This window comes from Apaloderma vittatum, unplaced genomic scaffold (genome assembly GCF_000703405.1).
Source record: "Apaloderma vittatum isolate BGI_N311 unplaced genomic scaffold, ASM70340v1 scaffold37223, whole genome shotgun sequence".
NCBI classification, from domain to species: domain Eukaryota; kingdom Metazoa; phylum Chordata; class Aves; order Trogoniformes; family Trogonidae; genus Apaloderma; species Apaloderma vittatum.
Genome location: NW_009707077.1, coordinates 20,668 through 34,685, shown reverse-complemented (window position 1 = coordinate 34,685; position 14,018 = coordinate 20,668).

Here is a 14,018-nt window from a genome sequence, read left to right as displayed (position 1 = left end):
GGGCAGCCTGTTCCAGTGTTCTGTTACCCTTACTTAATCCTTCTTCTGATAATAAAGCAAAGCAATGCTAGGTATAAATGTGTTGTCCAAAACTGCTCCTCCCTTCATTCTCACCCCACAATAGCGTGGCTGGCAGCTGGCAGGATCTCATCTCCTTCCATTCTCCCAGTCCACCTGCAGGTGAAGGCAACATTCCTGCCCTGCAACATTGACTGCCATGCTATGCTCTCACCATACTTGGTGGAGAGACCACTCTGATAACTCCGTGATTGAGCACTGCACAAATACTACAGGAACTGGCAAGAGTGGCACAAAAAGAGGTGCTTCTTTCAGGCTACATCAGTCTCTTCACTTCTCTGCAATGCAGTAGACTGTAAATGTATTTATACCTACGTTACTGTACTCTGGAGGCTTGTGCATGCTTGGACTCTTTCATCAGCTCCACCTGGGTGAATTGCTTCCCTTTCTAACTCACGTGCTCTCAGTAAAATTGAACTACTTCTTCAGAGGCACTAATTCAAAGTGGTTCCAACCTCAGCACTTCAGTGGAGAAGGCTGGGGAGACATGAGGGTGTGAAGATCAGGGTTAGCACTAAAACTTCAAACACTGCAGCAACGGAGATGCATTTCTACAGCACTTTGCACTCAGGCAGATTCTTCGTCCTTATTTATTTCCGTTTCAAAAGGCTGGTGCTGGGGCTGCAGAGCTCCCAAAAAATCCTGGAAATTAGAGCAGCCTGACTCAGATGAACACATGGAAGAGCATGGACATAGAGAGACCAGACAACTTGTAACCAGAGCCCATGACAGTGGGGCCAAGTCACTGCCCCACAGTGCCAGTACTGGGACCCAAGTTCAGTCCTGGCTCTGACACAAGCTTCTTCTGTGATCTTACATGAACCATCTAGCTTCAGCCTCAGGTATGAAGTGGAAAAGAGATCACATCACACACCCACTCTGTGTTTGCCCATATCCCTTGCTGGGCCCTCTGGCACTGGAGTGAGCCACATTACCTAGAACAAAGGGCACACTGTAGGAGAAAATGTCTGAATTAATGTGAGAGCTGTACACATGACACTGCTTAAGGAAAACAAGTATGTTTAGCTGAACCTACCACTGAGCACATATAATGTTGTCTCAAGTCCAGATTAGGGCCATGTTCGCTACTGGAAACTTCTTCCATGGGACCTGTGGAACCTGCAAAGATGCCAGCAGCAATTCAGGGTGATAAGCACTGCAAAACATGGCAGAGGAGAACAGATTGGGAGATAAGGAAAGGAGATTCAAAACATCCTTTGGATCTTAACAAGCAAATTCCCCTCTTGCATGTGAATGGGCCAGTGGGCCCATCTGCCCAGACCACCCTGACTGTGCATTTTTACCGTCAGAGAAGGAAACGTAGTTTTGCATTTCTCAAAAAATTGAGCTGGTCACCTCTAATCTTCCAGGTCGCTGGGCCTGCTGTCTCTTCCTACCCGCTGCAACATAAATCTGACCCCCAGCCCAGGCCCTCCCTCCCTGAGGCAGGCAGGTCCTGCTCATGACAGCCAGTGCTTTGTTCAGCGGCTGAGCCAACACTTCCTCCCAAGGGAGAGCGTAACTCCACAGAGGCAAAGGTCAAGTGTGTTCTTCCCAAAGCCGAGGATTTGCCTTTGCCACTTGATCCAGGCTGAGATCTCGCAGACGCCTCAGAGCTTATCTGAAGGCCGGGAACACAGTCTTTGTGGGCAGAGGAAGGAGCATGCCTAGGGCACAGGTACAATGGAAGAGACTGAACATCTACCCTTCCCCACAAGCCTTTGGGGCACCAGCAAGGAGGCAGCTAGAAAAACAGTCCCTTACTAGGTACTTCATTACTATTTTGTGAAATAATGCTGCCCTTGCCCCCATGAGTTCAGCCAACTGTTGGAGTTCAGCCGCTGTTGGTGCCTAACTTACATGTTGCTTTACAGCCCTGCCTGCTTTAGGGAGCAGTGGCAGCAAGCCTGCTTCTGGGCACCACCACAGTGCCCAGAGGCAGCAGCTCAGATGGTTTCCAACAGTGCTCTGCTGCGCCCAGAAGCGCTCCTACTCTGCAGGGCTCAGCCACAGTCCTGCAAGGAGCAGTGTGGGCAAGAAAGCAGTAAAGGACTCCATCCCTCTGTCCTTGCCTCAGCCAGCCATGAGCCTCTCAGCCACGGCCAAGCAAGCAGGTGTTCCTGGCAGCGGAAAGCATCCCCTGGTACTTATCCACACAATTGCATACATGTTGAGGTGGGATAGGACCTCTGGAGATGGTCCCCTGCAGGCTTCTGCTCAGGCTAGGGTGCTCAGGGCCATGTCCAGTTGGGTTTTTGAACACCTCCAAGGCAGGAGGATACACAACCTACCAGGGCAGCCTGCTCCAGCTTCATTCACTCTGATTTGGCCTCTAACACAGGTAACTATCTGCCACCTTTGCTGCAGTGGGTTTGGTCACCACCGGAGTAGCTGAGGGTGCCTCTGCTGGAGACACAACTTCCACGAATGTGCACAATGCTCTTGGCTGCACCTCCTGGCTCCAGTTCCTGAAGGTCTACATCAACCCCCAAGTTACAGTGCTGCATTCAAGAGGCTAAGCCTTCAGCAAAAGGGAGGTGCTCCTCACTTGCACTGAGCACGCAAACACAGTGGTAGCAGATCCAGCCCTTGCTGTTTCCTTCCATTTCTTGCTTTCTCTTCAAGGCAACTGAAGAAGCCTGGGAGGCAGGTAGCAGAGGACATCATTTGGCACAAAGACTTTTTTCTTTTAGAGTCAATTGTCTCCAACACTGAGGAGGGATTGACCCTACAGCCCTTCCATAAACACCAGACTCCCCAGTGGCCACCCCCCCACTGGCCCTGCAGTCAGTGTAGCTCCACAAGGATCCCAGGCCCAAAAGCCTTTTTTTCATGAATCTGTGCAATTTTACCTCCTGGTGCTTTTCTGTTTCTCATTATCTCTGCAGAGCTGATGACACTTAGACATTTCATCTCCTTAGAGGCTTTTTCTGGTTCCTTGAGTCTGATTTATGCAATGCAGCTGTGGCCATCCTGATCACCCATGCTCACCTCTGGCTTGTTAACAACCCAACTGGTCAAGGACCCTTCCCCTCCTGCCAGCAGGTCTGAACCTGGCTGAACCTCTGTACCTACTGGAGTTAAAGACATAGCAGCTTTCTCCTCCTTTCCCTTTCCTTCTCATTCATTGCTGGCCATTAATCACAGCAGCCTTTTTTCCACTGGGGACCTGCCTCCGCAGACCCAGACCTGCCCCTGCAGCTGCCAGGGGAAATCCCAGGGGCAGGTGCTGAACAAAGGCAAATGCAATTAGCAGTCATCAGGTAACACCACCAATGACCTTAACCTAGTCACTAACCCCAGCTCCTGGGAGGGCATCACCAGCTCAGGGTCTCTCCCCAGCCCAGTGGGATGTTTCTGGCAGTGAAAGCGGTCTCTTCCTGAGCCTCGTGTCTTCTGATCTTGTTAGAAATCAGTTCAGAAACACAACAGTTTGGGATCTAAATAGCACTTAACACTTATCACTGCCGGTCCCCAGAGGCAAATCCAAATCCAAAGTACAGCTACAACACATGTAGATCTGTTTGCAACACCTCATTGGAGGAATTAAAGAGTGACAATGATATTGTACTTGGGACACGATGACAACTGCTTCCATCTAGCCAAACAAGACTGGGGCCAAGGCTGGTCCAGCCTACTAAATGGTGCTAGAGCTTCAGGCTGGGCATTGTACCAAACATTACAGTGGAGCCCCTCTACATGGCCCCTAGACATCCTTGCTTTTGCAGGCCTGGCGACCTTTCTAAACCTCTCTCCATCATCCTGCTATTTCCTTTCAGGCTGTTTCTTGCTCCTTGTCCACAGTGCCTGCACAAGCTATTTTGCAGGAGGAAGGGTTGTCTCTCATAAGCTGTCTACATCATACCTATCACAAGGTGAGGCGAAATGCCTCTGCAAGGCAAACCTTGCACCTCCATGTTGTACTAGGATGCATCTGTCTGGCTTGTGTTACAGGAAGGGCCTGTCCTCTGTCCAAGTCCACCACTGCTGTCACCTGGAGAGGAAGGGTGACTGCACTTTCACCCGGATACCCCGCGTGTCCCCTCCGAGACTCTTGCAGCACTCGCATCCAGCCAGGCCCGCCAGGGAGGAGGATCGAACGAGGGCAGCTGGACGGGAGCCCTGCAAGCCAGCCAGGCCTCCACATACCGGCCACAGAATTTGCATCCGAAGCCGCTAACAAATGAGGTGAAGGAAAAGTCTGGAACAAGGACCAAGTCTGGTTGTGGTTTGAGTCCCGACACTAGAGCAGCTGGTGCAGGCTGGCAGGGGATACACGGCTCAGCTGTCCCAAACACCCTTGCTGAGCTGAAACTTCCTCCAGCGTCGGCCAAGAGTGCTTGAACCCCTGCAGCGTGGTAAAGTCACAGGTAAAGAATGGGACCTCTGCCCCCTCTCAAAGCAGACTTCATGCATCCAGAGCGCATGTGGGGTGGGACACAGTGAGGATGGGGTCAAGAGACCAGCTCCCCAAAGTGGTTTACAGTGATTCACGGCAACTGAATAACCCCCCCCGCACCCAAACTCACAGACCCCAAGACTCCAACAATACACCATCCAGAGTATAGGCATTCCTCAGCTCTTGCCGTGGTGTAAGTTCTTCTCATAACACGGGTGCCCCTTTGCTTGCAGAGCTGGGGCAGGCTCACTTCCAGCTGGATGCCATCCAGAGCCCCCACCAAGGTCCAGAGAAGGGAGCAGGAGGTGCTCCGCAGGGTGGGGAGAGGATGTGGAGGCCAAGGTTCAGCGGTTAGACGGCTCTGCAAGAGATGGCTCTGCGGGTGTTGGGGCAGGAGGTACTGTGGGGACAGGCCTTTCTGCTGCTACAGCTTTAGAGCTTTCCCTCTTTCCATCTGCCTTCCCACCATCTGCTGAAGTGACTGCATGGGAGGGGAGGTTTGCAAGGGTCACTCTTGAGCCAAAGCAGATGGAAAGGACCTGCTGTGAGCATTTTACTAGAGATGGCTCAGACAGCTGCAACATGCTCCTCAGGCCAGCCAAGGGCTCACTGGCTCACCCAGCACGTGGAGAGTACCAGGGCCACAGGCGCTGGCTCACAACCACACATGGAACCTCACTTCTAGTGACAAAGGGCCTGCAGCTGGGCAAGGGAGTGAATTAACAAGCTGTTTAAGTCCTTCATCAGAGGTCTGAACAAACACATGCTGCCAGGAGCTAGTCTCTCTCCCTCCTGGGGAACATCCAGGTCACAGAGAGTTTTTCACAGCACTTCGAGAGGGAGAACCAGCAGCACCTTTGTTTGCCACACAGAGCTCCAGGGCCTTCTTCTCCGCCTGCGCCTTTGAACCTGCTCCAGACTTATCAGCCCTGCAGGCCTCCAAACCTGGCCTGCTGTGGGCCTAATTAACTCCTTTGTTCATTTATGGTCTTTTGTCACTAAAGCAAGTAATTGGTGTACAGGGGCAGCAAGCAGATCCTCATGTGTGCTCTCACATGGTCCTGACTGCTCTCTTTGGTCTGTGAGAGAAGCCCTCTCCTGCCCACCAAGGGTGCTCACAGTCCCTCTCTGTGGCCAGCTGCTACAGGATCACCTGCAGAGTGCACACCGCCTCCCTGTTTCCAGCAAGCTCCTTCGGTACCTTTGTAGCCATTGGGAGACACCAGAGTCTTCTCAGGGCACGACACCCATGAATTCAAGCAAGACAGTGCACCGAATGCTAACCCCGACTCCCTTGCTAACACTAAGACATCCCTCAGAGTTTCTTGTTGCTCCCTTGTGTTTGCATGGTTTGCTCAGTGGGCAGGCACAGACACCAGGCATGGCAATGATGCTGCCACACTAGTTGCTCCCCACGTTGGCACTCACTCAAGTTTGTGGATGGATGGATGGATGAATGACATGGCCCAGCTGCTCTTTTACCCACCCCTGCCCCAACATGTTTCCTCTTACCCCTGGCACCACAAGGATGGAGAATAGCAGAGAGCAGCAGGGCCCTTCCAAGGGGGGATATCTGGGCAGGATAATCCCAGGGTTCTTGGACCAAACAAGAAGGTCCTCAGCATTTGGAAACCTCCCTCGCCTTTGTTCCTTGGCCTTCTAGGGTTGGGGGAAGGGATCCCAATGAACATGTTTGTGCTGTTCTTCTTAATAGGGTGTTGTGTAACACAGAGGGAAGTGACTACACCGGGGACCCCAGCTGAGAACAGAGACTTTAATCCTGCTGCCCAGGGAAAACTTGGAAAAAATACCTACATCTGTTCTGCTGCATTAGGCTCATGACTCAGAGGCTGACAGCTGACCCTGGCTGCTCATGATGCCAAGGTGCAGCTCCTGCCAAACAGTGCCAGGGTAAATTACCACGACTGATTAGAAAGGCAAAAGGCAGCCAGGGAAAACTGGGAAGGGAGGTCTCCTTATGCAGGTTTCTGGAGAAGGGAGGAGACCAAATCAGAGTGTATTTTGTCTCCACTGGTACATGGGCAATCAGAATGGAAAAGGAGAGACAGTGGGAGAGAACAGGACAGGGGATTACATGCAGGGAGAGGGATGAAGGTGAGGAGGCAGAGAAGAAACGACAGCTGCATCCACCTCTCCATGGGCTTCAGGAAACAACCCTTCTCATCAAATCTGCCCTAGGCTGAGGCCACAGAGGAAAAAAGGTGCTCTTGTATCTACAAGCAGGGCTCACAGCTTAAGAAGGGTACGGGGTAGATGTTGGTCTCTCAGAGCAGTGCACACTCTCCCTGTTGTTGAGCCTGCCAGCTCTAGGACATGTAAGAACGCAGGTGTGGAGCTCCCTGAACCAGCACCACAGCAGAGCTCCCTTCTAGGCTCAGGCTTTGTCACCACCTCACATCTATCCAGCAGCTCAGAGAAGAGTACAAAGGAGATGAACTATCCAGGGGACAGAACAACACTACCAAAATTTGCTTAACAGCAGACACCTAGATCCTCTGGAAACATGTCAAAGACTTCTTACCATATTTGGCTTGGCTCTGCACTGATACACCCACTGGGAACCTGGTGGGTGTTGCACTGACCACCGGGTATGGGGGGGAGCCGTTTCTCTCCACAACTCCTCTTACAGCAGGATGCTGAGCAAAGCTCTCTCCTAGATAAGAGAGGGTTTCTGGAAAGCTGTTAACACCCAGTTTTGTGGCAAATCTGCCTGTTCCTTATTCAAGTATTAAATTTGCTCAACTCTAATGAGCATGACATCTACGATAGGATTAAAGCAGATTCTGCCTTCCTCTTCCTGCCTAGGGCTAGCAGCAGCCAAACACTCCTCCAAGTCAGCATCCTGCCCAGGACAGTGGCTACCTTCAAGAGAAGCAGAAAGCAAGCTCCTAACTCCTGTCAGAGGCAGGCTTTGACCCTGAAGCAGGAAGGTTTGTTTGCTTTAAATCTTATTTAACCATGGATGTTTTCATTATCCATATACACGTCACACTCTTATCTGCCCTTAGGAGGACACGGAGGGAAGCTCTTGCTTTCCTTGGTCCATCTGTGGAGCAGACAGCTTTGATTAGCCATGTGCTTGTTGCCTTTCAATCCCTGCTGGGTGTCGCTTTGACAAAGCGATCAAGAGGAGCTGTGTGTTTCCTCAGCATTCTATAAACTTCTACTTCAACACCACAATCTCATATGAGACTCCAGTCTTCTATCTGTCTCCATAGGCTACCTCTTCACACACTCGTAAACCCCCAGTGCTGAACTTAGCACTTGAAGAGTGGAGATCCTGCTGAGAAATGCAGCCAGAGAGGTGTCTCCTGCTTTATGAGCATTTCGGCACTAAATATGCCTCTTGGGTCCAACACCACCAGCCCCATGACTGTTTACCACCTTTGTCTCCTCTTCTATTGCTGTTTCACCTGGTGTCTTTCCCTCCAGTCCTTGAACTGCTGGGAAGCAGATTCATCAGGGTCAGAGCCTCAGGCCTGAGCTGGCTCAGCAAGTGCATTACACCTCACTAATGCATTTGGTATGCGGCTCCTCTGAAACCCTTCCACTTTGCACTTAAATTGTAGCTCAGCCCAGCTCAGGAGGAAGAACCAGAGGGGCACAGTGGAGCCAAGTCCTAGAAAGACATTCCCAGAGCACCTTCCAACACCACTTCCAACAGGCCACTGACACCACTAACTGCAAAGTGTGAGGTTAGCTGGGTCAAGCCACCTCTACTCAAAAACAACCTGACGCAGAGTGTCTGAGGCAGGCACTGCCCGTGCAAGGCCACTTCAGGACAGTTCCCCCCAAGGGTGGTAACAGAGCCCTTTTTCCCTCCTGTCCCCGGAGCTGCTGCAGTCACCTACTCCAACCCATCCAAGCTCATGTCAGCTTCCACTCCCCCAGGCTCTCTGGAAAGGCTAGTGGTACTTGCAGTTAATAAGAAAAAGTCTATTTTGTTATAATGAGCCCTCAAAAGAGAATATCTCTCTCTGAGCATCAGCTCAATTCAGCTTTCCTGGTCCATGCATTGAAATTCCCTCTGAAACTAACGACTAATCTGTGTCTCATAGCTCGAGGGAACACATCTATTCTGGTTAGTGTTACTGCTGTTGTTTGTTCATATTAAGCACATTATTCTTATTAAGCTATTTGGCCTGAGTCTCCCGAGAGAGGGTGCTGCAGGTTAATCATACATATGTAAATCCAACTTCTTTTTGAGCATTTTAAATGTGCTGTCTGTTGGAAAACAAAAAGGCAAGAGGGAGCCATGCAACACAGACTTCTGCCGAACCAGGAGATGTTTCCTAGTTGCTCACCTCCCATATGCTCTGGTTTGGGGATTAGAAGCACATCAAGAGAAGCCACCAAGCACCTCGTCTGCTAGACTAAGCCTGCTTAACTACAAACTCCAGATAACAGTAACCCAAACAGTACAGTTCCAAGAGAGCTGAAGTTGGCCACCCTTAAACCTGACCAGCTCAAGTTGACTATCGGTCTCCCTCTGGTGGCCAACCAGCCGCAGTCACCTTCTGTGGGGAGCACAAGGGCTGTCGCGCTGCTACCTGTCCCTGCACCCAGACACCTCCAGCACCCCTGAGCCGGGGGCAGCCAGGCTCTGTGCGGAGATCTGTCGGGCAGCACGACTGCAGAGCACGGAGCTGAGTCAGGGAGCGTGGCAGAGCCGGGTACCGGGGCAGATGTCGTGAAAGTCTTCTAAAAAGGAAAAGATTAATCACCAGAACGGACAGCATCTGTCCAGTCCCTTCGACTGGACAGCCTCAGGGCTGCCTACAGCTAGGCCCTCAATTTTTAATAGCAATACTATGTGGCACTAGGAGCCCCCATCTTGAAACAGGGGCCCATTGTGCAAGGAGCTATACAACATCCGGACACAGAAAGACTGTCTGCTCTTTGGGATGGGGAATGGGAGGGGAAGAAAAGACAGAAGATGAACAGGAAGAGAGCAAGCAGAAGGAAACAAGACTACACTGGCCAGCATAAGAGAGCAGTCAGTGGATGCTCTCGATAGATGAGGACATGCAGTGTGAAGACAACAGTTCAATGTCTCACTAGAAGACACCAAGCCAACATTTCTGGACTATAATTTTTAGTTTCAACGACTACAATTGCTACCAGTGTACTGCATATTGTTCCCAACATAAAAGGGCCTAGGAGAGAGAAGGCTGCGCACCACTGCTGACTGCTCTAGTCACAAACAAGAAGGGGCTGCGAGTTTTCCCTCGAAGTATGAGTCTGAGTCTGTTCCACACCAGCACTAAAGGGGTCTGCAAATCTGAGCTAGCCTCTACACAGCAAACCACTTCTCCAGACAAATCTGAACATCCTGGAGCTGATTTCATCATCCTCCAAGAGGACTGCAAAGAATTGCACTGCCTTGCATTTCTTCACCCACTGCCATAAGCAGTGCTGTGTCATCTCGAGGCAACCTTACGCTTCAGCTACTGGAGCACAAGTGAGCCCCAAGCAGCTGTTCCTCCTGGTAAGAGATGAGATTTCTAAGATTACTCAGAAAATTGCATGAGTTCAAAGACCTTCTATGATACAGAATAATGTTAGCATAAATCCCTAAATTAAGAAGTGGGTATGGGCCAAAACACTTCTCACAGCTTATCAGAGAACTGTCTCAAGAGGCAGAGAAGAATTTGGTTTTGGCCACTGCAGAGTCACTCCCCCTCAAAACCACCCAAACTCACTCTCCTTCACATGCCTCAGAGGAAATTCTGGAGCAGCCTTAGGCCAATTCCAGTTTCTCCATCCCTCATACAGTGCAAGAGTTCCACTTCCTTCATATGTATTCATTGCAGCTTTATACCAAGGCTGAGACATTTGGTTTTTGGCCTCACTCCCCACTTCCAATCCTGTGTGCAATTGCCCACGCCTCAACATACTTCATAGCACGCCATCCCTGCAGAAGGGTAGCTGGAAAAGACTGAACTGGAATTTTGGGTGAACTTCAGCTACAGCTGTTTTGTTTTACTGCAAAAAAAAGTTATAGCAAATTATGTCTAAAAATGAACACATTCATGCACTAACACCTCCCTCCTACAATCGAGTTTTATGCTCTAGAGAGCAGAGATTAAGGTTTCTCACGCATTCAGTGAAAAAAAAGAAAAACAAACAAGGAAAAAGTCTAAGAGGAAGATTCTAAAATCTCAGATTCTGCACAGTACAGCTGATGCCAAGACAGGCTGAGGTTCTGGTGACCTTTGCTGTTTCCTGTAAGTGTTTTCCTTTTATAGTTCCCATAATCACACGTTCAAAATCTTTCTGCTGTCGTGTGCCAGGTCAGTTAGGCACAAGATGGTAGCAGAACGGCCAAAACCATGCAAAACATAGTAATTCATTACAGGAAGCAGGAGTCAGAACCTGGTTCAAATGGCCTACTCAACTATTACACTATGAAAGCAAGAAGAGACATCCAAATCAAGCATAATTTCCCCATTTTCTCATTCAGGTATCTGAAGAAATTCCTTTCCTGTAGTAGCGCAATTGAGCCAAACAAAACTAAGTAGAGGAACTGAAACTGCACAAAAATCTAGTTTCCCAAGTAGCTGATCTTGACACATCTCAGGTCAAATGGCCATGCATGGAATCAAGGATCCCATAACGTCAGGCAGCTCCTTGGTATGGCTGGAGACACAAGCTGGGGCATGTGGGATTCCAGCCTGAAGTACATGGATATGATTTCTATCCCAACCCCAAGTCCATGCCAGGTGCCAGGATAAATGGAGGCTGTGGAGTCAGCAACAGGTCATTGTCACCTCTCCCTCTCCAAGACATCACAAGAACTGGTGGTCAGGATGGGCAATGTGGGCAGCCAGATGATATCATACATCCTGCAAAGAGAGGCAGAAACTTTAGAACCTACTTCATGTGACAGTAATCCAGCATGCTGAGCTCTCTCCACACCCAGTTTCTGAAAACCCCAGCCTCAATTTGGCCTCCTTCCCATAAGTAATACTGGTCACGGCATGTAAAGACATGTCCACATGGTTCGCCGTTTATCATTTTGTTTAGATTTGCAAAGTCACGCACCTTTTCATGCCTCAACCCCAACTCCAGGAGCTCTAGACTCACAACCTCTGTGATTTCCAGGGGACACTGGAACTTGTTTCTGGATTCTTCGTAACACTCACCACTGCTTTATCTAACCTTGGTCTTTTCCAAATCCAGCATAAGACAATTTTGTTTCCCTAAGGAGCTTTTAAATAATACCACGACTCAGCACAATGCTAGAGGCAATCCCTGAGATCCACATGCACTGCTCACTCTCTTACTTTAACTAGTGCTCATGGCTCGAAAGCCAGAATCAAGGCTAGGTGCTGCTTTCATAATACATGAGACATCTGCCTGGTTATATGGTGGAATGCACACAGCCAGCCAATGCTATGCTGGCTGAAGATGAGCGTTGTATGCTCCAGGGAACAGCGTTTTCATCATTTTACAGACAGCAATGCTAATGGACACAGAATCATGCTGCAGAATCTTCTCAAGTTTTAAAGTTATGATTTTAATCCTTTAGCTATAAACAAAACAAAAAAGCCCAGGGAAAATGAGCGACAAATGCTTTTTGTCAGAACAAAAGCATTTGGGAACAGCTCAAGCTCAGAGAATCACAGAAATTGGCTAATTACTCCACTGTTTGTTAGCAGACACTTGCAGGTTCATTGTTTCCACCCTACAACTTGAAAGTATTTTGTACAACTTAAAAAGGTGCAATGGACTCAAATGCCCTCTCTTCTCCTGACTTCATCTAACCCTCTTGACAGTACAGTAAAGCAAAAGCAATACAAATTACGTAAGAGTCCCTTAAAACACTTTCTGGCATTACCCGCTGCTTCAGCTAGTTTTCAAGTTTACCGCAGAGAGTCCTCACAGCAACCTGCCAGCAAGCCCCAGTCCAGAGTCCGGCCTCCTCCCAGAAGCTCACAGGTCCTCGGTTCAGCCAGGCATCCATGCAGGTAGAGATGAACCACCCTGTCCCCAGTGAGACACACAGACCTGGAGATGTGCCTCACCCATGGACAGCACTAACCAGTTTGAAACTCTCTGTACAGCCCTGAAAGAATGCTTAGCTGAGAAGGCAGCGTTTTTAAAATATTTTATTTATTATACAAACTATTTACAAAATCAGCTACTACAACTGCAGGCTTCCAAATTTTGGCTGAACTCTGCCAGAAATTCACCAGAGGGAAGGAGGATTTGATCTGTATGATCCACAGCTTCTGGTTTCTAAAAACATGCAACATGGCCTGCAGGTACAGGCTGAAGCCAGGCCCTCTGCACCTCAAAGCAGCTTCAGGAAACATGGAACCTGCCTGAGAAAACATCAGGATCCTAAAGATTTCTACAGAAGGGCCTCTATTAAGTGGCAATAAATAAAGGGCAAAAAAAGAAAAGTGACGAGCCTCTGCCAGAAGTAACATATAGTTGACCAAAGCACATCCCCATTGCCAGTGTTAAGAGCAGCATAAAAACCAACTGTACTGGGAAAGGGTATAAAGCTGGAGGCAAGTTTAGAACATTGCAATGGATCTCAGGAACATGGGACCAGCAAGGGGTCTGTAGCAACAATGAGGATGGGTTTGGCTGACTAAGAGCACCCATCACAGTTCTGACTGCACTTGCGTTAAGAAGAAAGTCCTTGGCATCTGCACAGCTGCTGGGAAGCATGGGGTGCTGGCTGCAATGCAATGAGAAGCATTTAGGAGCTCTTTCCAGCAGATGAAACTGCCCAGTGTTCAGCTACTTCATCCTCAGAATTTAAAAGTCCAGCTCAAGAGAAATGAGAAGATTCCTGAGGAAGATGGCACTGGCAAACTTGACCCACAGCTATAAAGCTGGAAACATCCTCACCAGATGAGACTGCAAGACAAGGCAGCATCAAGCTACATCTCCCAACAAACAAAATAGGCCAAGCATCGTCACCTCCTCTCAGTCCCTGGAGAAAGTAGTGAAGCGGTGGCATGGAAAACACAGGAGCTGTATGGAGAACACAGGAGCTGTAATTCTTCTAACCCACACCAAGGGAAGCCATCTGCAGGATAATAAAATTGGTACCACGCTCTCCACCCAAAGGAGGTCAGAACCTTGTAGAATGGAGCCCGCACTAAAAAGGTAGAATAGCCACTACTGAAGTGATTGCTAGAGCACAACAGTGGTGACTCTCAAGCTGGCAGCTTCCCAGTACACCTCGGTGTCAGTGAGGGAATGAATTCACAAGGCAAAAAAGTCCCCCTGAGTAGTCTCAACGCTCAGCTGGATGCTTTTTGGCACCAAAATGGCTTATTTTTTCCCGTGCAGAAGTAACACACTCAATCCAAGAACGCTGTCTTAAACACGTTTTCTAGATATAGAATGTTTCCCACAAATTACCATTCAATTCATCTCAGTTATACTGGGAAAGCACACACAAAGTCTGCCTGGATCAGCTTGAGGACAGCAGAAGGGGATTGAAGAGGATGATGTCTAATACAGTATTCTAAAATTAGCTCAGGGATGCCAGTCTGAG